The sequence below is a fragment of the Hipposideros armiger genome, unplaced genomic scaffold (assembly GCF_001890085.2).
Source record: "Hipposideros armiger isolate ML-2016 unplaced genomic scaffold, ASM189008v1 scaffold_140, whole genome shotgun sequence".
In the NCBI taxonomy this organism is placed as follows: Eukaryota; Metazoa; Chordata; class Mammalia; order Chiroptera; family Hipposideridae; genus Hipposideros; species Hipposideros armiger.
In genome coordinates this window covers 1,331,299-1,356,467 of record NW_017731490.1, presented here as the reverse complement: position 1 = coordinate 1,356,467, position 25,169 = coordinate 1,331,299, and the positions used below count along the sequence as shown (strand labels likewise).

The following is a 25,169-nucleotide window of genomic DNA, read 5'->3' as shown; positions in this document are numbered from 1 at the left end:
AAAAAAAAATCAAGATGGAGAGATGAAGGAACACAGGGGATCGTCATGGCAATGTGGTTTTGGCTACTGCATGTTGGAGCATGCTCAGATTAAGGAACTGTGTGCTTTTCATTAAAAAAATAGGTTACCATGGAAAGGGTATAGAACTGGGGACTCAGTATTTTGACTTTGGAAATTTGTTTTTGGTTCCACTGACGATCTGGCACAAAGGACTCTCTCTGGCATTGACTTGGTGGAAGAAATCAAACCTATCTATGTTTTACATCATTACAACCTGAAAATATTTCCAGAGGACAGGGCCAGGCTGCTCCCCGCTACCACAGGGAGCTTTCAGTACAGTGGCGGTGGCACCTAACTCTTGTTAGGGTAGTTCCTGGGGACCCTTGTCCTCATGCAGGACCTTAGGTCTTGAACACAGAAGTGATAGCCATGCACTGTGAACCGTCAGGCTGGCTCTGGGGGGGCTGTGGTGCCCTTAATGTGCAGTGCTGAGGGGCCAGGCTCCTCTCTGCTGAGAAAGGTCAGTGGCTGACGGACGGGGTGTGATCTGTGTGCTCTAAGCTGAGGTGCTGCTGTGAGTGAGAGGGAGTCTACTGCCAAGCCCCACGGATACTGCTCCTGTCAGAGGAAGAAAGATTTCCTCCTGAACCTTTCAAAGGGGCAGCCACTATTTCCAACTACTTCAATATAAAAGTCCCAGCTACTCCTATAGACCGCTCTTCCTCCTGAGATGGAAGGCAAGGGGGAGGAGTTGAAGGAATACACAGAACCAGTGTATTCAAGAAGGAATCACCTTAATAAAGGGAAGAGGTGACACTCTTCTCTGAGAGTGAAAGGGGGCTGGGAAATGAGAAAAGGATGTAGAACACTTGGGATGGAAAATGGGGAACAATTTCAACTGGAGATCATGCAAGGATCGGCCAACAGTAAGACCGCCGCCATTCCTGTGGATGGAATCACTTTCCACAAGCTGGCCCTTCTGACCTCACCAACCTCTTGTCCGTCTCCCCTTCCCTCACCCTCCTTGTCTAGCCTTTCTGGGTTTCTCTGGGTCCTCAGGTACATCAAGCTCTCCTTAACTTCTGGTCCTTCACAGATGCTTTCCTCTGTGCCCAACAAACTCCTTTGTCAGGTCCCAGCTTAGGTATCATTTCTTCTGGGAGACTTCACTCACCTCAGGCCTTCCATGTGTCCTCTTGTCATTTGTGCCTATAGCTCCCTAAACTTTCCCATCACACTTGACCTTTGTTATTTAGGTAATTGCCTTCCCCCCTTAGCCCACTAGCTTGTGGACCCTAGAAAGACAAGGATGGTGTTTATCCCACATTAATTACTGCTATAGCCCAAGGACTTAGCACAGTTCCTGGCCACATTAGCACTCAATAAGTGTTTGTTGAACAAATAAACTTGGGTGCGAATCTTAAAATATTCTTGGGACAAATATAACAATCATAGATCTTTTCTTTCACAATGTAATAATACCTGCTTCATCTGTTGTCTTCTTTCTCCCATGTTACGTAATGCCAGGCTAGGGGATCGAGCCTATTTATACATTTATGCCTAGCGTGTCTGAGTAAGAGCAATCAGCAGAGATTCATCCAAAGGTGATGCTGTCAATAGAGGTTCTCATCTTGTGAAAAGGAAAATTGGAATAGTAACCCACTTAACGCAAATGTGAGATCTTTCTGTAATCTAAAATATTTGTTTTTCTTCAAAGGGCATCTGTGTTACCCAGAAAAATGACTTCACCTGTTGGCTTCATGTTAGGCGAAGATGGAGCCAGCCACTCCCCTGTTGTGCTTCAATAGATCTGGTGACTTAGAAGCATCTGCTTCTAAGCCTGTTCCCTATCTTCCCAGCTATCCAGTCTCAGAAATTCACTTCCTGTTATAGTAGACTCCGTGTGTGCTCTCTCCCTGACCTATGACCTCTGCGATCTTGCTGGGAAGGGAGGGGCAGAACTGAAAATCTGTGCACGAGCAGGGAAGACAGGAACTGAGGCGTTCTATAAATGGAAGAGGGGTCCTTTGCTGTGACAAGCTGCACCGCATGACATGATTTGTGTGTCATGATAGCTGTCTTTCTACTCTCCTCCTGACACTTGGGAGTTGATTTCATCATAGCTACTCACCTCCCTGAGCCGAGAAATTACAAATGAAGCAGAGAGAAAATAGCGAGTGAGTGAGAGTGTTTCTGAGTCTGACAAGCAGAGGTAAAGTTGAAGCAGTGATGACTGGTGCTTGTATAACAGTTTTCAAAGTTGATGTTTGAAGTTTATGGTGCTTTAGTTAATGAGATGTTTGAGTGGAGAAACAATACCATTCAAGTTAAGTTCAACTAAAGACTCAAAACACCTTTATGCCTTTTGTTCCCATCTTGTCTCCAGGGACAGACTAAGAGGAATCTATTCTTAGAGGCAGTGTCTATGACAACAAACTCATTTCATTTTCTTTCTTTTATGTACATGATAGACAACACTGAGAAACTTCGATACCTTTTCTATATACATATGAAGCAACTGGAGACAGCCTGCCACTCCTGACACGATTTGAACCCATACCAAGTTACCTCGGATTTAAGGGCGATACTGTGGGTGGGAACTGGACATACTTAATAAACCAGAGACCTGGGCATTATGAGTAAGGAAGGATCGTGTTGTCTTAAACTTAAGGAGTCAGTTCCTCTTCTTTGCAGGCGTAACACTGGTCTGTAATGGGAGAAGCTATGGGTTCTGGAGGATGAATTCCACGGGAAGCAAGAGAGGGTGAGACTTCAGATGCACAAGTATGTTTTGGTGCTTACCCTGTGCGGGGCATGACCTGATGCACTGACCGAAAGGTAGGCAGATGATGCCAGAGGCAGCCCTGGTCCTCTCTGCAGGCTTACACAGATGGCACAGGTACCTGTGTTACTGTCATTCAAGGCAGAGTCTGGCCTTAGTGACTGGCTTAAAGTTAGTTTCAGTCTGTGGACACTCAAACTCAACAGGGGAAACCAATTTAGGAAAATACCAATCTGGTGAGTCTATGCCTTTCGGTGTCCAAGGCACAAGAGGTCAACTATTTTTGGAGCCCAAGAATCAGAGGCTTCAGTGACACTCTGGTTTTCATAGAGCAAATTGTCCTAGGCAACATGTTTTCCCTAACACATTTGATTAATCAAGACATTTTAGGATTCTAGGCACGCGCGTGAGTGCATGCGTGCATGCATGTATTTCTTTTGAATTAATAGTTTAAAAGATCCTAAATAATGTTGATGTTTTCCAACATTTCTACCCATTGTTCTGTGTGGACCTTGTCTCTATAGCTTTTATAACAATGACTTCTGACCTTGAATGGACATTAGAATTGGGTGGAGAGCTTTACAAAAATACAGATTTGTAAGCCCAGCCCAGGTCCACCCAGTTAGAATCTGTAGGAGTTAAGCCCAGTTATACATGTTTTTATAAATCCTCTCAGATAATTCTGATAGCTGGTTTAAGGTATATTATATTATATTATTATATTATATTATATTATATTATATTATATTACATTATATTATACTATATTATATTATATTATATTATATCATAGGGTCTCTTGTGCAGTATTTTCAAAAACAGAAACGTATGGGGGATAAAAGTGTTCCTTTTGATGTTGGTTGCATAGGCCTGGGTTTGAGTAGTAGATTCAGCATGTTTCAGCTGCAACATGACTTTAGGCGATTTTCTTATAGCTTCATCTGTAGGATGGAGTTAATACTACTACCTAATGAATAGGATTGCTGTGGGATCAATTGCTATAAACCAATTAAGCACAACCTCATCAGGGGATATGGCACTTAATAAAAGTTAGCTATGGGTATTAATAATGTTTGAATATTCATGTTCTTATTATATAGTTGCCTTGCATATTCTACATGTTTTTTTTTATTAAGTGTCAACATCTTATAAATGTTGAACAGTCAGAATTTTCTGCAAATAATTTTTAAGGATAGTCATTACATAATTCTCCATCATTTTCTATTTTGTTGGCATTTAGGACAGTGCAGGGCACATATTGACTTCTCAGTAAAACAATCAGATTCATTTATTTGAAATCTCCACACCATGTAAATATGTATATTTATTAATGTAAATATTCCAGACTATAGGAGTGCATATTGGGCAACAGTGAAAGTTAAAGAAAACATCTCGGAGGATTGTTCACATCCTTCATGTGGCGCTCCTGAAGGATCAGTGGGTACCCATCCAGTGCACCCACTTAGCATGTCTGATTTTGTAAAGCAGACACTGGCTAACAGTATTCAGCTAGGAAACTAAGGAGGCACAACGCTATGATATTAGAGAAGTAATGAAGAGACAAACACTTAGGGAGCATTTGATTTGTTTCAGCGCAAGGTCACTGTTCATTAATACTCGTACAGATAGCTTATTAACCACCCAGAAAATTCACTTCAAGTTTTCAAGCTACATAATACTCAAAATCACTACCTGCATATAGATTAGGCGATGTGAGCTGGCTGCATAGAGAGCTAAAACAGTTGTAAACCATAAGCTCCATCGATTTTGAAAGTGGAGATTATCCCGGGTAAGGTTTATCCCACCCTATCCATCCCCCGCCCCCCGGTACATGATACCTGTCTTTCCAGCCTGTTTTTGAAAGCTTTCAAGAGGGATTCAACACTCTAAAAGACAGCCCTCTCCCCCAGAGCGGCAGGATGGGGGAGGAAGAAAGGTGTCACCCTGTGCAGGGGGAACCTTTGCCCCGGGTACCACTCAGCCGTGATGGTTGTGGGTTAGCCGGCCTTCCAGGTCTGCTCCTTTCGGCATCTTTTGACCCCCTAGAGAGCCTAGTACAGCATCTCCATGCATGTTGTAGCACCGTATTGAATGAACAAATGAATGAATGAATGGTGTGATTTTTTTAAATTTTAATTTAAGCTACCTGAACCCTCATGACAGGCTCATTATCTAATGGGGCAGGATGGGGGTGGAAATTTACTCACTATAGTTCAGTTGTGCAAGATACAAGTAGTAACTGTCTTATAACCAAGCTTGCCTCACTTGGCAGCCCCCCTCCTAATGACAGCTGCAAACACTTTACTTTGGCAGTTGCGTATAGCTCAGTATCTTCTGCTATAAAACGGGGTTTGTGTTGTAAACAGAGTCCAAAGTTTAAACTTCCTGTCTGTTTCTTTCAACACAGGGGGCCTCTCCTGTGCCTGTTCTTTGCCAGATGGCATATGTGTGCAAGCAGATCCTTAAGTGGGATCCACATGGGAGCAGGCGCGGGGCCTTTATTTTACTTATTGTCCTCTTGGATTTTGTCTGTGTTCTCTGAGCTACCTCATTCCAGCTGATGGCTCAGCAAATAAGTCGGTGTCTTTCTACTGATGTGTGGCTGGCCTTGCCTTATGCTTTGGGTGTTGTGCTGGCAGCCGCTGCTCCAGCCACCGGGGTGATCGCTTCCGGTCATGAGTTTCCCCACCCCGTGAGCTCTGTCCTGACCCTGGTTTCTCCTACTCCACAGCTTCGCTTACCACACTTATGTCCTTCACGGGAGAATAGGGAGCTTCTGGATCCTAGACTGTGGAGAATCAGAAGTTCTAGCCCCATCTGTCCACTTGGACAGCTCCCCCAGCCCGTTCCCCCTCTGTGCCCATCCCATGGTGCTCCGGCCTCATGAGTGACTCAAGGCTTCTCTAGGGGGGCTTGCAAATTTCCAGAGAAGCGAGGACAAAGCTTGTAAAGGGCATCTCTACTGTACCCCTCCACAGAAGCTCAACTCTGATGATAGGGATGGTAGAAATTTAAGATATTCCTGATTTTTCTTTACTTTATTTTTTCTCCTTCTCTCTGTTTCTCTTTCTCCATCTCTCTCTTCCCCAGCTCAGCACTTTCCTGTGACTCGTGATGGGCTTTCTACTCCCTTTCAGCCTGACAAAAGTCACCCCGAAGTCCCATCTTCCTGCTTCCCTGGGAGGTCCGTCATCCACCTCTTCTCTGGCTGCAGGAATGTGAAAGGGGTGGAGGAAAAGAATCTGGATTACTGTATTAGTTTTCTAGAATGCAATAACAAAATCCCACAAACAGCAGAATTTTGTTTCACTGTTCTAGAGGCCAGAAGCCTGGGTGTCAAGGTATCTGGGGTTTTTTTCTGGAGGCTGTGAGGGAGAATCAGTTCCAGGCCTTTCTCCTTGGCTTGTGGATGTCAGCCTTCTCCCTGTGTCTTCACAGCATTTCCCTTTGTACATGTCTGTGCCTAAATTTCCCCTTCTATAAAGATACCCATTATATTGGATTACGGTCCACCCTAATGACCTCATTTTAACTTGATTACCTCTGTAAAGACCCAATGTCCAAATAAGGTCACATTCTGAGGTACTGGAGATTAGGATGTCGACATATGAATTTTGGGTGTGGGGACACAATTCAACCCAAAACAATACACAAAGAGGGAAAAGAAAGCATTGGTAAGTGTTTCAAAATATTCCTGTTTTCCCACTACATTAAATCTGTGTGCTAAGATGGAGTCAGGGGTCTGTAAATGCTCTGTGGATGGCTACGTTTGGTGACTTTAAATGGAATTGGAAGTTGTCTTACCATTCTTGTTTTAAATTTTATTTTTTACACTGTCACTAGGGGGACATGTTAAGGTCATAACTCTGTATGTGGGTTTTGTGCTGGGGCATGAATGGAAATGGCAGACCCTGGACTATATGTTTCTGAACTTTTAGAGGGTGAGAAAAATGGGCCAGGAGATGGAGCTGATGTTACATTTTTTTTTTTCCCCAAGAATCATTTGGCATCATATAAAACCCTATTCCATCTTGGTACAAAATTTGATAAGGAGACAGTTTTGACAGCATTTGCAGGTGCAATTAAATATGGAAGTTGAGGGAGAAGGGGGAAGTCACTGATTGTTTCTATGATTTAAGTTTGAGTTTTTGGAATGGAATGGAGGAAGAGCAGCTGATAAGTTCACTTTTGGCTTGAAGTGCCTGAGGGACACTCATGAGACGCCCTATGGAATGAGCCACGGCCCTGTGCTTGATACACAGTGTTCAATGCTCATCTAACAATGGGAACAAGCATTCGACTCCCCATCCTGCAGACGAGGGGCTGAAATTCACAGAGGCTAATCAGCTTACTCAAGGCCAACTTCAGACCTATTTCATCCCAAACCCAAGGACTCAAAATGGTTCCAGTCACTTTCTCACAGATCCAAGACAAAAGCAGCCCAGGGTCCCCTGCTGTTCATTCATGACACACATTCCCTGTTTTGACTTGCTTCCTCCCAGATCTGGAAACTCTACACATCAAACCCTTAACATGGGCTCCCCTGGTGTTCATGTTTGAAATAACACGGGAGCCTAGAATTACTACGTGTTAGTCAAATGTTAGGAAATACCTTCACCATGTCATATATGTTCATTAAAGAAATTTGTTAATATTTTCTGCTTGGAAGATAATCTACATATCGTATGGTAAAAATGATTTAATGTCAACTTTGGTTCATTTAAGTTATAGAAGGATAAAGAGAAATCTAGTGGCTTCTAACTCAAATACAGTTTCAAGCCAAGACAAGTAATTCTATCGACCATTAATTCCTAATGGGGATTAATTATTCCCATTAGGTAATATTATTTTTTTATAAATGTATAAATGTACTAAACTAGCAAGATACTGAGATTGAAATAGCAGTTATTCCAGAGGAACTGTCTATAATGAATTACTTGCTACATGGATTCTAAGGGAATGCTGAAAGTCACTGGGTGTCTGTTGATGAAACCCAAGCTCATCACCCTCTGAGGATGGTATACAAAATATGGTCAACAAGCTGACTGTAGCTTTTGGCCGGGCCACTAAGTTAAGAGAGTGGTACCAAGATCTGGATGCTTCTTTCTAACAAAGAACCTGAAAGAAAGATTCAGAATAGACTGCTATAATATTTTGACTTGAGAAAGCGAGGCAGTGAAATGCCTTCTGTGCAGACACAGATGTATGTGGGTGAATGAAAAGGCAGAGAAATGAAAGGAGATGTAACGACATCCTATCTGCAGCTTTAAGTGAGCAAAACCACAAATGGAGGTTATATGCTTCTAATTTGAGTCCCAGTTGAGTATTTATATTTTTAATTGTAAATCCTATGATGTAGTTTTAAAGAACCTGAACTCTGTTTACCGAAAGACCACCGTAAAAATTCCACCAATTACTATCTCCATGACCTTGGCCAAATTTCCTAACTTTTCTAGGCCTGAACGTTCTCAACTGATGCAATGGAAATAATATTTATACCTACTTCAAAGTGTTGTGAACATTAAATGCAATAATGTGTGTAGGTGCTTAGCCTAACAGCTGGTCCATGACACACAATTAACACAAGCAATTACTCTTATCTTTATAGTTGGGGTAAATCTAGTAAAGTGCAGCTGACACCTCACACCAAGTTATCTTGTGTTCATTTTGCTCTGCCTTCTACTAGAAAATCACTTGTTGCCTCTGGGCTGTGGCTTATCCAGGAATCCTCCCTAGTGAATACTCTCCTCCACACAGCCATTCTCCTCTGATAAAAACAGAGAACAGAGCATTATGGTATCGGATAGGGTTGAGACAGAGGGTAGATCAGATGTAAAGTTGAAGCAAAGCATGTGTCTGTATAGGGCCCTCCTCCCTTCATGATAGCTATGACTTTCTTTTGTGTCATTCTGCTCTCATCTATCTCCTTCAGCATTTCCAATGTCTTTTCCATTTCCTCTTATCTAGTTCTTTTTCTTTATCACTTTTTTCCTAGTTAGATCTTGAACTGCTAGAGGGACAATGAACTCAGCCCAACTGGGCTATTGGCCGTGTGACATTACCACCTTTCTTCTAGTTCTACAAACCCTCAAATGGGAAGTGTTGCTAGAGCAACGCTGAACTGAGATGTACTACATCAGTGTTAGGCTCCCATCCCTCCATAATTGTTCTGAGCCCTCCTTGCTCACCCTCTTATTATTCTCACCTGTTCTTTTGTGTCTGCTGTTCACATGTTTTCTCTGCTGTGATCACTGATACAATTTTGTCTTGCTGAGAACATTCATCATCTGTCTCCATCTTCTCTCCTTTAGAAGCTGAACTCTTCATTAGCTGGTTCAACTCTTTAGTTTTGTATTTTGCATAGAGTCACAACTGTACTAATATTGTTATATTTGATTCTCCACTAAAAGTTATAGATAGATAAATATTGAGTATCTTCAAAAGTTCAGTGAATAAATACTCTGTTCCCATTCTTTCCTACCCAGCTTTTCCATAATGGACCTGGATAACTGAGTTCTACAGAGGCTTTAAACAGAAGTTTCCAGTTATCACCCCCAGAGGGTGGGGTGGGGGGAGGGATGGTGCTCTGCTTTTCTCACCACCCTGACTGATATATTCTCTGCTCACACCTATAGTCGTGTATAAAAGTATACACTCTGTGTTGCTTATGGTTTAAAGAGATTCTGATCAGATAGTGTTATCTTCCTTTCTTTCTTCAGGAACACAGCCATGTTATGAAGAGTCCTGAAGCTTATGCAGCTCTTAAAGCCTCTTTAAGAAAATGAATGCAAAATTCTGAACACAAAATTAATATTTATCTAAAACTAAAAATCAAATTATAACACGTTACAATTTTTAAAAGCAGGAAAAAAATCACAATCATCATGCAATTCAGAAAAATTACATATCTCTTTATTAATTTATCCCTTGACACACCTCTATAACGTATTTTCCTACATTTTGGGTTCCATGCTCTTTAATTGCCTCTTTATATGACAAAGATTTTGAAGTATTGTTCTATATGTGCAGAAAGTAAAATTGGTCCTTTTCTCTAACACAGCTGATGACAATTTGTATCGTTTTATTGACAGCTTAGAAAAAAGCTTCTGAAGTCTTAGTTCATTTGGGCTGCTGTAACAAACTACCACAGACTGGGTAGCCAGGAAGTCCAAGATCAAGGTGCCAGCAGATTCGGTTTCTGGTGAGAACCCACTTCCTGGTTCATACACGGCCATCCTCTTGCTGTGTCCTCACATGGTGGAAAGGGAGAGAGCTCTCTGGGATCTCTTTTATAAGGGCACTAATCTCATTCATGAGGGGTCCACTCTTATGAGCTAATCACCTCCAAAAGCCTCACCTCCTAATGCCATCACACTGGGGTTTAAGTTTCAGCATATGAATTTGGGAGATGGGTGCATAAACAATCAGTCTATAACAGGTTCTTCCTGTTACACTTTTGGTTATTGGTAGTGCAATCCTAAGGCACATTAAAACGCAGGTACAATGTGGATTTACTCATAGCCATATTTTCTGTCTGTATCGTACTATAGGGTTTGTGCCTTAAAAATGCAAGGATGCTGACAAATTCTATTCAGTGCAATTCCCATCCAAAAGAAAATAAATATAAGGTGCTTTATAATGGCACATTTTGCATTAGCTAGAATATTCCTGAGAAGAGAGAATTTCCATTTGACTAGCCATTGAACAAATTCCCTGCTTGCAATTTTACACTTCTGATGCTTGGATGAATTTTCTATAGACCAGCTTTTGGCCCCATACATTTCAACCCTTGCTTCTCCTATCAGTATACTTTTGGAGCAGGCACAATAGACTGCATTCATAGGGTGATGTGATCTTTGGTAAAAGCATATGGTACCTTCATATAATAACGCTGGTGAGTTGGCATGAAAGGCAGTAGGATTTTTCCTGGAAGCCATTTTTATGCCAGCATGACTAATATCTTAGACAGTTCAGGCTGCTTTGACAAAATACCAATAAACTGTGTGGCTTAACTAACAGAAATGTATTTTTCACAGCTCTGGAGGCTGGGAAGTCTGACAATCAGGGTTCCAGACTGGTGGGGCTCTGGAGAGAATCCTGTTCCTGATTTCTAGATGGTCGTCTTCTCGCTGTGCCCGCACATCAACAGAGAGAGAGAGATCATCTCTCTCATGTCTCTTCTTATAAAAGTGTTAATCCCATTCAAGAAGGCTTAACCATAATGATCTAATCAACTCCCAAAGATGCCCACCTCCTAATACCATCACATTGTGGGTTTAGATTTCAACATATGAATTTTGAGGGGACACAAACATTCAGTTCATAGCAACTAAAAATAACAACTCTACATACATGTGAGTGAGCCGTACATAAATATATTCTGCTAAATCCAAACTAAATACACCCTAAACTCAATTTACCTTTAGCTGTATCCAAAATCACCCATGACTACGCCAATATCTCTACCAAGAGGGCAAGTATAACTGAGGGAGAGTCAAAGTAAAGAGAGACAGATATCTTAACTAATTGCAGTTAAAATAACTTTTGAGGGCCGGCTGAGTGGCGCGATGGTTAAGAACTGGCTTGGGACACCAGAGGGCCCCGGTTCGGATCCCACATATGAGGGCCAGTGACACTGCCCTCTACAGCTAAGATGCTGAACAACAGCTCAACCTGGAGCTGGGCTGCCGTGAGTCGCCAGCGACAGCGTAGGCTGCAAACCTTGCTGCAGTGGGTTGCCATGGGCTACCGTGTGTAGCCAGCAGCCAGCGTGAGTGGCCAGCAGCCGCAGTGAGCGGCCATCCAGAAGCCGGCGACTGATCTGCCTCACCCGGGAAGAGCGCAATGATGGTGCCAACTTGGGCCAGTGAAGCAACATCCTCCACAACTAGACTGAAGAACAACAAAAAAAAACGACAGCAACTTGTCTGTTCCCCTTCCCCCAATTCCCCAGTGCTATTCCCATCCCGCAATTCCCCAATAAAATCTTAAAAAAATAATAATAACTTTTGAAAACTTCACAAAATTTAAAAAAGTATTTCTGGGGCCCTGTTCAAGGCCTTGGGAAAATCCGTGCAAGTGAGGGACCCTGAAGCCTAAATATCATTAGCCTCCTAGTAAATCCACCTCTGCCTGCTGCCTGCCTGCTTACCTCTCTCCTTCTTACTACTGCCCCACTCAACTCTTCCTTCCTTCCTCTCTTCCTCCCTCCCTCCCTCCTCCCTTCTTCCCTTCATTTTATGATAGCATGATTGGCAAGTATGGGAAATAAGAAGATGTTTGTCAAACGTTACAAACTCCCAGCTCTAAGATGGGCAAGTTCTGGAGGTCTAATGTACAGTGTGGTGACTGTAATGAACAATACTGTATTATATACTAGAAAGTTTTTAAGAGAGTAGATTTGAAATGTTATCTATACACACACACACACACACACACACAAACACATAATTATGTGAAGGAATGGAGTTGTTACCTAAACTTATTGTGGTGATCATTTTGCAATACAAATGTGTATCATATTACAACACTGTATGCCTTAAAATGACATCTGTATATGTCAATAACATCTCAGTAAAGCTGGGGACGAAACCCAGGGTGATTGCGAGTGAGTGCATGGACTTGCATCCCAGGTGCAGCACCTGCTACCTGTGTACCTTTGCATGAGTTAACCTCCCTGAACATAATTACCTGAATATGAAATGGGGATAATGATGGCGCCGGTCTCATAGGATTGCTATAAAAATTAAATAAGAAAACATGTGTAAATTACTTCACTGGCACACACTGAGGGCTCAATGGCTGTTAGTTTCTGTTCAAAACAGAAGAGGGGACATGAGGTAAACGTAAATGGAAAATTACATCATGACTTTTTGTAGGTGGAAAATGCTTCCGATATTAGGTGGTGAATGTCCCGGCAAGACAAAGTTGTGTAGTCTGCCAAATATGTGATTGAGCCATGAGTTAGTAATAGGATTTGGAAAACAGAGAGGAAAATGAATGTGATGTATCTTTTGGGGACTGACATAAAGAAAAGCCGAGGCTCTGGAAGGTGTGTGGCCACTTGTACCGAAATGGCAATTTCCAAACTGTACTTCCTTACAACACAATAAACTGGACCTTGGCTTTAAGCCATCAAAATAAACTGTTGGCCATCTTTGTAAAATTCCCTTCCTTTCACCAAATGAAGTCAATGGGTAAAATTTTCCCAACTTGTAAGTTTTTACCCCAACTTTTAAAAAAGCTTAGGGGCTGGCTCCCACTGCTCTGTTAACAAATGCTAGCTTGCCGTGGAACAAAATAATGTTTGTCAAGTGAAATTTCAACATCAGATTCTGTGAACAACTGTGGCGGACACTGCTGGTTAGTGGGCTGGCACAATTTTCCTTCTCGGACCCCTCCTTTTTTATTGTTTCTCATTAAAGACAACAGAGCATTATCAACCTCCTTTGACAAAGTAGACCTATCCTGGGGATTCTCTGAGAAAGATTTTGCTTTCATGATGGGGACAGACAGGGCTGTTTAAACACTTTCTCCTCTTCCTATTTTCTTGTATGCAGACATGTTGCCTGGAGCCAGAGCTGTAATCTTGAGACCAAGAAGGAAAGACCAAGAGAACTATAGAGGTGAAGATCCACCCAAACAATGCCATCAGCTACAAGGTTAGAGCCAAGAAAATCACTCTTGTTGCTGATGTTCAGTAACAGTGGAGGTGTAAAGTTTTGAAAGAAATAACTTTTTATGCCAATTAAGTGTTTTCATTTACGTAGTAACCAGTGAATCAGGGGCTTTGAGTCTTTTATCCAAATTACCTATGTGACCTTGGCTAAGTTACTTAACCTCTATTTTCTCATTTCTAAGACCATTATACTAACATATCTTATAAGGACATATGAACTCTAGTAAATAAGTCTAAAGTGCTCTATAAATGCTTAATAATGATAAAGCAGAAACGGTTTTGTAGGATCCAGAAAGGGGGTCCCTTGAAGAACTTTTGTAGGACTCCCTTGAAGAAGGTATTAACAAAACATAGACAGGAAATAGTGTCTCTCACAAGGAGAGAGTATGCATCTTCCTAAGGAAAGGTGATCATGTAAACCCTTAGTATCTAATTGAAGACTAAATGGAGAAGATGACGGTGCCGTAATTGGGCTTATTCAGAATGCAACTGAAGCCTCGTTTGTTGAAGATGAGACTCATTTTATTCTCTTTTCAAATTGTACGGCACAGGAAGTCATGACCAGGGGAATGTTAGCTTATTCATCTCTTCGAAACAGCTCACCTTTCAGCCTCCTTCTTGACATTTTGCTCATATATTTTTTCTGTGATAAAGAAAAAAGAGGTAAGTAGCTAAAGATAGGACACATGCATACAAACTCTATAATTCCAGAAAGCACTAAAATTATGTTCTAAACCTAGCTTTAAAATGTAGTTATGTGTGCTGAGAGTGTGTTCTGTTTCAGATGTGACTGTTTAGGCAAAAAACTGTGGACTATCCATGATGGGTTTTGCCACATAAATTCTCCAGAAAACTGCCAACACTCTGTTTTCCTCCAATGGTGAGACTTGGATTAATTCAGGTAAAAATTTTAAATTCTCTAATTTCCTTTTGCCGTTTTCCCTTTTTCTTATTGTTAGCAATTTTCTTGTCCCCTTTGATACCGTCTAATATTTTAAAATCTATACCTGAGCAAAGAAGCAACGGTATATGTTTTTATGAATCTTCAGAATTGCTCTGTTCATATTACATGCATTTCAAAGGCTTTTCCAGCTGGATGTTTCAGTTGAGTAGACATGTGCCTAATGAAGTTGAGTATATGGTTTCGATCCTAGTTAATGAACTAGCTAGGCTTTCACAGAGAAAAATCCCACTCATTAGGCAAAAGCTATGGTTTCAGTTTGTTAATGTGTTCTGCTGATTCCCAAATGGGAGGGAGTGTGCTTCCATTGCGGAGAAGACAAGTCAAAGTGACGAATTCTACTGAAGGAAGGCAAGAGTCAGCATCTACAATGGAATAGTTGATGAAAAGAGAGAGCGTGAAAATGTGCTTTACTAAGTCTTACGAAGCTTCGATTTGGACCCTCTCCTTTCTGACTTGCTAGGCAATGTGGATTGACCTGGACTAATAATTTTTTGGGGACTCCATGGACCCATACCCCTGAAGAGGAAAATGGCTTGTGATGAGATCATGTTTGAAAATCTGCTGCCTTCTCCGGTGTGTGCTCTCCCCGCCCCCATACCCACCATGCCTTGCTTTGTTTTATTTTGTTTTAGTTTGCTCAGGCATTGTTTTAGGGATTTGTTAGCTCAATAGTTGTATTCCACTCATTTCAGCTGGCTGAACACTACTTGTCTCCGTTCTCTGAGTATATAAAGTCTCTTTTCTTTTAACTAACAATTAATGGCTGCCTTCTCATTATTAGTGACCCATAGCTTTCTGGCCCCTCAGGGTAAAGCAGCTGAGAATGGATGCTGAGACCCTTCACAGCCTCAGACATGCCTTTAGCAGACATACCTAGTAGGTAAAGATATTACAAGAAATTGTTTTTCGATATCAAATGGCAAGTGTTCACTCACGTCTGCTTTTTTAATGCAACATGAAAATTTGTTAACATTTCCATATAAAATATTTATTTATTTCTTTTGAATGCACAGCTAGGTCTTTAGGTACATGAAGTAGCTTCGACTATACAGAGTATTTCCCTTTTCTTTCCCCTTTCTTTCCTCACTTTTTTCTCCTAACATTCATTTTTCCTTTTGGCTATCTTATTCTATGTAATTGGGAGCCAGTGCTTAACAATATTTAGTATATTGTTTGTTGTATTTTGACTCAAATAATTTTCTCATTTCTATGTTTCCTAAAAAATATAAAAGTAATGCATGTCACCATGTTTCTTATTAATAATTCATGGCTTCATAAAGTAATGGTGTACTTCTGTAAACTCTTTAAACTTACACCTTAATGAGTTTCTTATTCTAATGGATCTGATTTTTGTAACACATTATGTATCTTGAATGACATATTTAATACTTATCCTTTAAAAAGTTACTGGCAAGACTGCAAGGCTAAGTATTAAAAGGCTTTCCTCACCTATTAGAAAAAATAAAAGGATTGTGGAAGAACTGCATCAATTATCATGAAAAGAGGAACAGATAATGTCCTTTTGCAAGAGACACTCTTAAAAGATAATGAACATGAAAAATTAATTAGGTTTCAAGTTGGAAGTATCCTTCTCTACTTGATGAATTTGATAGTGCTGCCATTGCCACCTTAATATATAAAAGGAAAAATGTCAAAATTAATAAGATAGTCAAGAATAAAAGGAGTGGAATGGTTATCTTTGAGGGGGCTGAGTACTCACTAGAAATAATAGCTAATTGGTATAAAGCTAACTTCGGAAAAGAATCGGGCAACATTGTTTTAGATATCTTTGACTGGCATGGTTCCTAAAAACACTCTAGTTTGCAGAGATTTAAATGCATTATCATGGAAATTGGATATTTCTGGACTGAGAGATTAGTATTTGTGTCTGGCTGGTAGCTTATAAACACATTGTTGAAAGATTTTTATTTCTTGAGAGGAAATGAGCCAGACATTTAGGATTTTCATGCCTTTCATATTCCAATTTGTTCTTTCATAAAATAAAAAAAAAATTTTTTTGGAGTCAAACAAGATTTTTCAGGGGCAGATGTGTGAAAAGAACTAAATGAGAGTTTTTATTTTAACCTCCCACGTTCCTCTCCTCAGTGATTATTTGAAAACCATTTATCTCTATGGTGATAAGTAAAATCTGGAAACCTGTCATCTTGCAGCTTAATTAAAAGCTGTAAGAAAAATATTTGCTGCCTTATTTGGGAGAGCCTGGACCAATTGGTCTCTTGAGGCTCCTTCCAATTTTCAGATGATTTTTTTTTTTATATAAACACTTCAATTCTAGAATTAGTATCCAAATGATCCAAATAATTTCACTGTCCTTCAATAGCCCTATCCACTGATATAGAATTATGATCTCTTATTACATGTCACAAACACAGTGGATGGTGTGTTGGTGATGTTTCTCAGACTATGTTCTGACCATAGGAGTTTAATCTATGTAAAAAGGTTTTATGTCAAAATTAATTTTCAAAATGCTATGAAACAAGCTTTAGAGAACACAGATTTGTCTAGATCCAACTGAGTTACTTAGGACCCAGTGAAATATCTGGTTGAGCAGCAAGGATAATGATACTAGAGGCTAATATCCTTCTGAATTTAGAGGGAACATAGTCCCTTGAATAATGTGAAACATTATAAGCCAGACTATCTCTAAAGAAAACAAACAAAACAACTCTCAAAGATGAAGTCAGTTCAGAAAATCCATGTGGCCACTAAGCACCATTACCACTAGGTCTTCCAGCTGGTGAAATCAACCCTTAACGCTCATCATCAGTCATGATGGTGGCAGCCACATTTATTCTTACACTATTGCAAGAATAATTGGGTTGTGTGACTTACGTACTGGGGAGTTTGACCTAGATTTTGTTTATTTTTTTAGACTTGATTAATTCTATTTTTAGATTGTTGGCTTACTATTGATTTTTAAATAAAATAAAGCATGGGTATTACTTATTCTAAAATAATAGCATGCCTTATAAAGAGACTCACAATAATATGACTAAAAGAACACCACTTTTGTTCTTCTCTCATGTAACACAACCAAGGTGAGTGTTTCTGGTGGTTCAGTGGCTCTGTTCCACACACTTTCAGATATGTGGCCTGACATCCCCCCTCCCCCGCCCTGCCATAAACAATACCTGCTTTGTAAGTTGACTCTGGTCACCAGGAAGCAAGTAGAAAGAAAGAATTCAAAAATCAGACCCATGGAAGTTGGTCACATTCTGTTTAAGAGAACTTAGCCACATGGTCATGGGTCGCTACAAGGGAGATTGGGAAATATGGCATAGTCATGGGTACAGACAGGTAAGAAAGGATTTTGATGGGCGGCTAGAAATCCCACACATTGCTTGTCAAAAAACACAATTGAGTAAAGCATAAAGAAGAAAGCAAGAATCACCCTAAATTCTATCACCTAAAAAAAATTTGGTGAATATCATTCTGTACATCTTTTTCTGGACATATACAGTGTGGATGGACAAATGTTTCAATAAATAAGTGAAAAATATTCTGAAACAATGCAATCATTTTCTGTGTAAAATACTATATTTAAGTTGATTTAAATTTCAGGAAAAAAAGAAGCTGAAGTAAAACTGAAGGAATTACCAATGTTTCTGTATAAGAAATAGTAAGTCGTATGTCATCTCCGCTAATGGCACAAATACTTTTACAAGATTGGAGACATAATTTTTAAAAATTTCATGCTCTAATTCTAGATAGTGTTTGACAGAAATAGTACCTGATAGGAAACATGAGGCGATAAGGGCCCTTCTACTTCTTTTCACTTTTCCTTCCCTCCCTCTACCTCCTGGTTTTTGTTTCAAATTATTTTTCTTTGTCAGAATTGCAGCATTACATTTTGTTCTGCAAACATAATTCTCTGTTAATCATTATGAGTTCTCTATTTAAATGAATGCAATGCTCAGCACTAGTTCTTTTACCATGACTTTCCCATTACTGAGTTTGAGTTTTAATTTATCACTTGGTTGGTTGGATTTTAGTGTTACGTAGCTTTAAAAATTTTTATTTTCTTAATTTTTTAACAAATTGATTGTAAGTGTTTCATTCTCAGAGCTCTTTCATATATGCAAATACTGCCTGTTGCCTTTGTACTTGAACAACTTGGCTGGGTGCACTACCCTTGGTTACACACGCTGCCCCTTAATGTGTTACAAACGTTGTTTTTGTCGACCTCTGGAGTTAAATGTTGCTGGGCAAAAGCTTGAGGCCAGCTGGATTTTCCCACTGTGCGTAACGTTTTCTGCCTAATTGCCAGAATGATTTTTTTTTCCTCTTTATCTTTGAAGTTCCACAACTTAATTTGGATGTGTCTTGATATCAATGATGATAATAATACGCAATTACTATGTCTAGGCACTATTCTAAACACTTCATGAATATTAATATATTACATATATAATCTATTACTGCAGAGATGAATAGCTGTGACAAAAACTGTGTGGCTGAGAAGCTTAGCGTATTTACTATTGGAACCTTAACAGAAAAGTTCAAAGTCACCTGCTCTAAGTAATTAATTTGATTTTGAATCACGTACTTTTTTTTCCTGTTTTTAATTTATCTATTATGGTCCCTCCCATTTCATTTTGTTGTTGCCATTTATCGCTTTATTTTGGGCTCCTGTTCTATAGATGTCTATTACTTTTTTAATAATGCATTTTTTGACCATTCCTGTTTTTAGTGCTATTTTTTTTTTCTTTTAGACTGGCAGTCTCGGTTCTCTCTTTGGCTTTGCATCCTATGGTCTCTTCTCCTTCTCTCTTTCCTTTTGGCTGGAGTATGTTCGCGTGGTTCCCATGCCGATTCTTTCCACCCTGCCCATGTTTAACCTGAAGGGCTCCACCCAGATCTTTTATTTACTCATGATCTCCTTCCCAGAACCGGTTAAACTTCCTTCTCTCAGGTACAGCTTGATGCTGATCCCTATGGTGGGGCTCAGTGGCCTCCTTTCCATCAGGAGTGTCCTCCCCATCCCGGAGGACATTATCAGGACTCTTCCTAATGTTGCCAACTTAACTTTCTTCAGAACTATGTGGAAGTCTGAGTGAGATTAAAAGTCCATTATTTAATTTCTCAGGTAAGGCACCACAAACAATGTCTTAAGGATCAAGTAGTAAATCTAACCCTGAACTGTCATTATAATTGCAAGCAAATGGCTCTGACCCATGATTTTAAATTCTCTCTTTGGTTTGCAAACAATTTCCTCTAGAGTGCATTGCTTTCTACTTCACAGAGATCTTGGCTATAAACATGAATCTAAGAGAAACAAAGCAAAACAAAAGACCCTCTTTGAAATGCATATCTCGCATAGCATTTAAGATATCCATTTACCCGATTTCAACCCTGCAGATCCTGGAGGAAATAGAGGAATGGCCGCCTATCAAAAAATAACAAACACTGAACAGTTTTGACAGGTCGACTATAATTACCATGACTGCTCACGTCATTTTTAAAACTTGCTGTTAAGTAGCAATTATGAAGTCCCCGTTTTAGAAGTTACAGCCTTTAATATGGCTGCTTTCTCTTCCTCTGCCCCATTCCAGGGAGAAGAGACTGTGGACAATAAAGCTCATTGTCATGTCTCCCACTTGGGAACTAATGGTTGCACCATCGATCAGTGTCGGCAAAGAACCCGGATTGCAATGATCATGATCAGGACCTTGCTGACTCCCTAACTCTTTATGGTGGCTGGTGGTCAGGAGGAGCTGGGGAGATTGGGAGTGCTACTTTATGAGACTGACGCGCTGCCTACTGCACTAAGGAGGCAACTGAGGGAGTGCTACTTTAAATACAATCATTGTTCAGTACCTGTTACAGATGAATATAAGGGTCCTCTGACTAGGTGTTTGGAGATGGCTGGTATGTGGCACGTGGGCTAATGTCATCTCCTCAAGTCCAAGTTTCACTTCTGCCAACTCGGCCCAGAGTCAGGCTTGGAATCCAGGGAGCTGCTGCCGGTCCCTCAGTGTGAACGCATGAGCTGAAGCTGATCTGCCATCCTTGATAAATGTAGCTGACTAATTTTAAAAATTAGAATGGATGACATTAACAGGAAAACTTCCTGTCTATCTTAATTCTGAAAGCGCTGTAGCATCTTGGACTGTCAGGTGGTCCTCATTATGAGGATAAATTTTGATTAAATCAGAGAAATACAAGAGAAACAGTGACTATTCAGTTACTCATTCCTGCACTCATTCTCTCCACAAATATGCTTTTAGTGTCTACAAAGTACCAAGCAGTGTGATTGCTGCTGGAAAGGCATGGTCTCTACTTTTGAAGGTTCTCAAGTCTAGTGAGGGAGATGAATGTACATACGAGTATGACAGTGTTGTCAAGACCCAAACCGAGGCTTGAAGAACGGAATGGGGAGCCATCAATTGTGCCTGGGAGGGCCGGGGGTAAGGCCAGGTTCTCCTGAGCTGGGCATGGAAGCAGGTGTCAGTACTATTAAACAATAATACTTGTGATTTAAAGACAACTTTAATATCTATTATATCCTTTTCTTAATATTACCAATTAAAATTCATCAAAAGAAATATCAGGAGATCAGTTGGAGATCATTGTCTTTTGGGACATGCTGCAGCTAGAAATCCTCACTCAGAACCCTCTAGAGAACCCGCCTCATCTACACACAGCTGCCTCCCTCACTGCAAGTACAGCACAGAAGCTCAGACCTCTCTCTCTCCAATTCTATGCATTTTTCATGTCTGCTTTCCTGTTGTTGCCCAGTGAGAGTAAGTAGAGACTAGCTCAGGGGCTTTCTAAGTAGAGACCACACCATAATAAGAAATGAACTAGGAATTTCACAATCCAGTATATATATATATATAAATTAATACAAAACAGTTGTGAAATAATGATTTCCCTATGTGTAATGCACTTTAATAATATCTATTTTTTAAAAAAAGTTGTTGGCCATGACCAACAATGTTATTTTATAACATACTATTGGGTATTTCAAAATTTGAATAATACTCATCTAGGTTATTTAGGAAAGCAAATCCAGTGGAGAATATACATCACAGGTGCCGCTCTAAACCAAATAGAATTAGTCTGGGAGCAACCAGTCTGCGTACCGGGAATTATCGTGCTTCTCCTGAACAATGGATAGCGAAGCTGGTCCTGTCTCTCTTTGTGTTACTACCAAGCCCGGTGCCAAATTTAGACTTCCTGGCATGCATTTTGTGTGTGACTTTCATTTCTGACTTCATTTTCTTTTTCTTATTTTTTTTTCCCCTTAGCATTCTGAAGTTGCTTTTAAAAAGTCCTGTTGTGTCATTTGTATTTTGTAAGGTGCACTCACTGCTTCTGGATCAAGATGCAAGTAAATAAATAACATCAGTGTTGCTATTGCTGCTTTTGGTGCAGACAAGTGAACACTGAAAGTCTCTGAATGCTGCATTGTGCTTTGAATTGCTTTGTCTGAATTACACAGAAGGCTTCTTGCTTTTAATGTGTTTGTGCCATCATTTGGCATGAGTAGTTCAGACTTCTGCACTTGACCCTCCTCAGTTATGGTGTGAACAGAGACTTAGGAAAACAGCATAAGGGCGCTTGGACATCTGCACTGTCTCCCTAACTAATGCTGTAGAGAGGTAGCTCCATATTTCAGTAAGTTCCTCTGGAACACAGTGTTCCAATTACCTTCTATTGTAATTCACAGGTTGTTATGGTAGAGATTTTGACAAGAACAAAAGTCTCTAGTGAAAATTTGATGTATTTATACATTTTTTAAAAAACCTTAAGCATGCTAATTACTTCAACGATATGTCAAGAGTATCCCTGAAAAGGGAGTTTGGTGCTCTGGAACGTGGGTGATGCTGTGACTACTCAATGGAAGGGCAGATATTTGCTTACACGCAATTACCTATGGCAATCGTGTCCCATGTGAAAAGCTTTACATAGCCTAGTAGAATAATTACCAAACCAGAGAAAGCATGTTAGCAGAAAGATACTGGTTCAGAATAATTCATGGATGAGAATAGGCACCAGCCTGCCTGGAAGACTTTTTATTTCATCCATGTTGGCTGTCAAACATGCTACAGATGTTTTCCAAATGAACCAAGACGCCATATGGGCTATGCTGGGTTTTACATTGCGCAGTTCTCATCATATGTGTGGACATCTGTACTGGTTTCAAACTTTTAAGCAGACTCTATAGGTTTCTAAGGATGTTACTGACAAACAATTCAACAATAAACACTACATTTTGATGCCCATCGCTGTGTTGACTGATTGCTTACAATTTTTTCAAAAATACACACATAAGTGATTCACGGATTTCCCATTAGATTATTGACTCCTGGGCCGAAGCACACAAATGTGATGCATCATGAAGGGTCATAGGAAACCAGGAAATGTATCTGTATGTGCTCTTGTCTTATGGCATGACTACTACCGTTATTATCGTGAGCATTTCTTGTAGAAGGAAGGAAGAAAAATCTAAGCAGTCATAACAGAGAGATGAGCATGTACTCACCTCCGCATTCTCTTTCTGCTCCATTGTCAAAAGCCTCCTAGTTCTCCACTGAGATTTGCTGATCTTGTTCATTTCCTCCACTTCTTCCTATGTCTAGAACGAAGTTGCCCCAAAAAACCCCACAACTTAAATATTTATTGACCACCTCCTGTGTGCTCGCCTCTGTGCTAGGCTTTGGGAAAGAGCCATGAACAAGCCAACACGATCATATCCTTCCTGGAGCTTACAGTTCATAAGGGATGGCCATTAAACACGGAGTTACAGAGGGGATTTGTGCTTCAAAGATGTATCATCTAGACTTTATTCTCATCAACCCCAAGACACTGAAATGCTACTGTCTTCTGTTTGTAAGTCGATATTTTCCAGGGGGGTTGATTTCTGATGAGTGGCATTTCAATTTTGTGACTTAAAGAAATGTTTTAAACAGACACTCGAATAGTCTCCTGAAGAAACTGCAGGGAGCTCCTTCTAATGTATGCCACATATAAATTCATGTTTTCCTCCCAAATTCCTTAGGAACCTTAGTCAGATTGTTTTTTCCAATATCTGAAAAGAAATTGAGGGTTGGTTAATTAGAATTCCACATAAAACTCCCACAGAGACCACGGTGACAGCATTGCCTGCTTTTTGGTTGAGCCCAGTGGCTGATGGTCAAAGAAAGTTTCTTCCACAAAGTTTTTCGTATGTCCTGAATGGCTGGATGCCTTGGCTTTTTTTTTTTTTTTTTTTTAGTTCTGTAGAATAGCACACTGTAGGAATAGGAATAGCCATTAATATACCTGAGAAGTGTCTTGCTGGACTACTGTATATAAAGGGAAAAAAAGGAGCATACGAGTACGTGTTTTTACAAAAGAATCATTTTCCTTTTAGCTAAGGATACACAATGAGCTGATTTAATTTTAATGAGTTCTAATCTGTCATTGTCCTTTCTTACACTTATATTTTCCAAATCAGCATTCCATTGTCTTTGCATAAGACTGGAATGCTTTTCATATATTTTTAGAGACTTATTTTTCAGAGGGGTTCTTTTGTTTTACAAACACCTCTTTGTCCTCTTTCAACCTATGTGGTTACTTTTTAGGAGTCTCAAAGCAGCTATGGCTTCAACTACCTACAGCTTTTTATCAGAAAACTCAGAGTCTCAAAATAATATTTCTTTAGTAGGCTGAGTTTATGTTACACTTTTATGAATCATACTATATATTGGTATATTAAGAATAGTTTCTGATATACACAGATACTTTAAAAATATGTGATATTAACTAGTAATTAGCAGAATTTAAAACTCTTAATAATTTAATTCAATATTGCTTGATTGATTGATTGATTGTCCTGGGTGATGAAAATTGTAAAAACACAGTCATGCCATAATGTTCTGTTTGCTTTTGTGATCCTCATCTTTATCCACAGGGCTTATAAAATGTGTTTTTTTCATATATGTGTGTAAATGTGTATGGGTGTGTCCATAGTAACTCTTCATAACTCTCACATATAGACAGATAGTTACATGAAGTTCCCTCTCTTTTATGTTTATTAAGAGGAATTAGTAATAATATTATAACAACAGGCAGTTCAATCACGTGAAATCTCAGACACTGCTGAAATTGAAGAACTAAGGAAAATGTGTTTTTACCTGTCTCCTTTGTTTATTGAAAAAGTGATTAACAGTGTTGATGGCATTAAGTAAGGGGTAAAACATCAATATTTGGTCTGTAGAACATTTGATTTAGAGGCAGATGATAACACAGTTTTATTATAGAACTCAGAGCAGTCCAAATCAAGCCTTTTATTTATAGATGTTTAAGACAGTGTTCATGATTTAAAGACATAATTGTAAAAGAATGAAAAGGAGCGGGTGGGGACAGGTCAAACTCTTACATACTGATCGATGCTAGGTTTCTTTTAGATTTTACCATAGATATACAGTTGATCCTTGAGCAACTCAGGTTAGTAGTGCCCACCCCCTTGCAGTCGAAAATCCACGTATAATTATTGACTATCCAAAATCTTAATTGTCCCTCAGTATCCGTGGGGGATTGGTTCCAGGACCCCTCACAGACACCAAAACGGGTGGATGCTTAGGTCTATATAAAATGGCAAAGAAAAATGAATACATTTGGCCCTCAAAATCTGTGGACTCCCCACCACAGATGGAAAACAGTGCAGGTATTTATTTTTGAAAGTCCCATATCAGTGGACTCACGCAGTTCAAACCCGTGTTGTGAAACCGTATTCG

General features: G+C 39.9%; 1 long non-coding RNA gene across 1 annotated transcript in view; it reads left to right on the top strand.

The window, feature by feature from the left end:
- The window catches only part of LOC109386845 (uncharacterized), an 18,854-nt gene extending 4,507 nt beyond the window's left edge, over nucleotides 1-14,347 (top strand). The window contains exons 2-3 of the long non-coding RNA XR_002124862.1: nucleotides 13,342-13,443; nucleotides 14,245-14,347. This is a non-coding gene — a long non-coding RNA (uncharacterized LOC109386845). The remainder of the gene's footprint in view (nucleotides 1-13,341; nucleotides 13,444-14,244) is intronic.
- The last annotated feature ends 10,822 nt before the right edge of the window (nucleotides 14,348-25,169 follow it).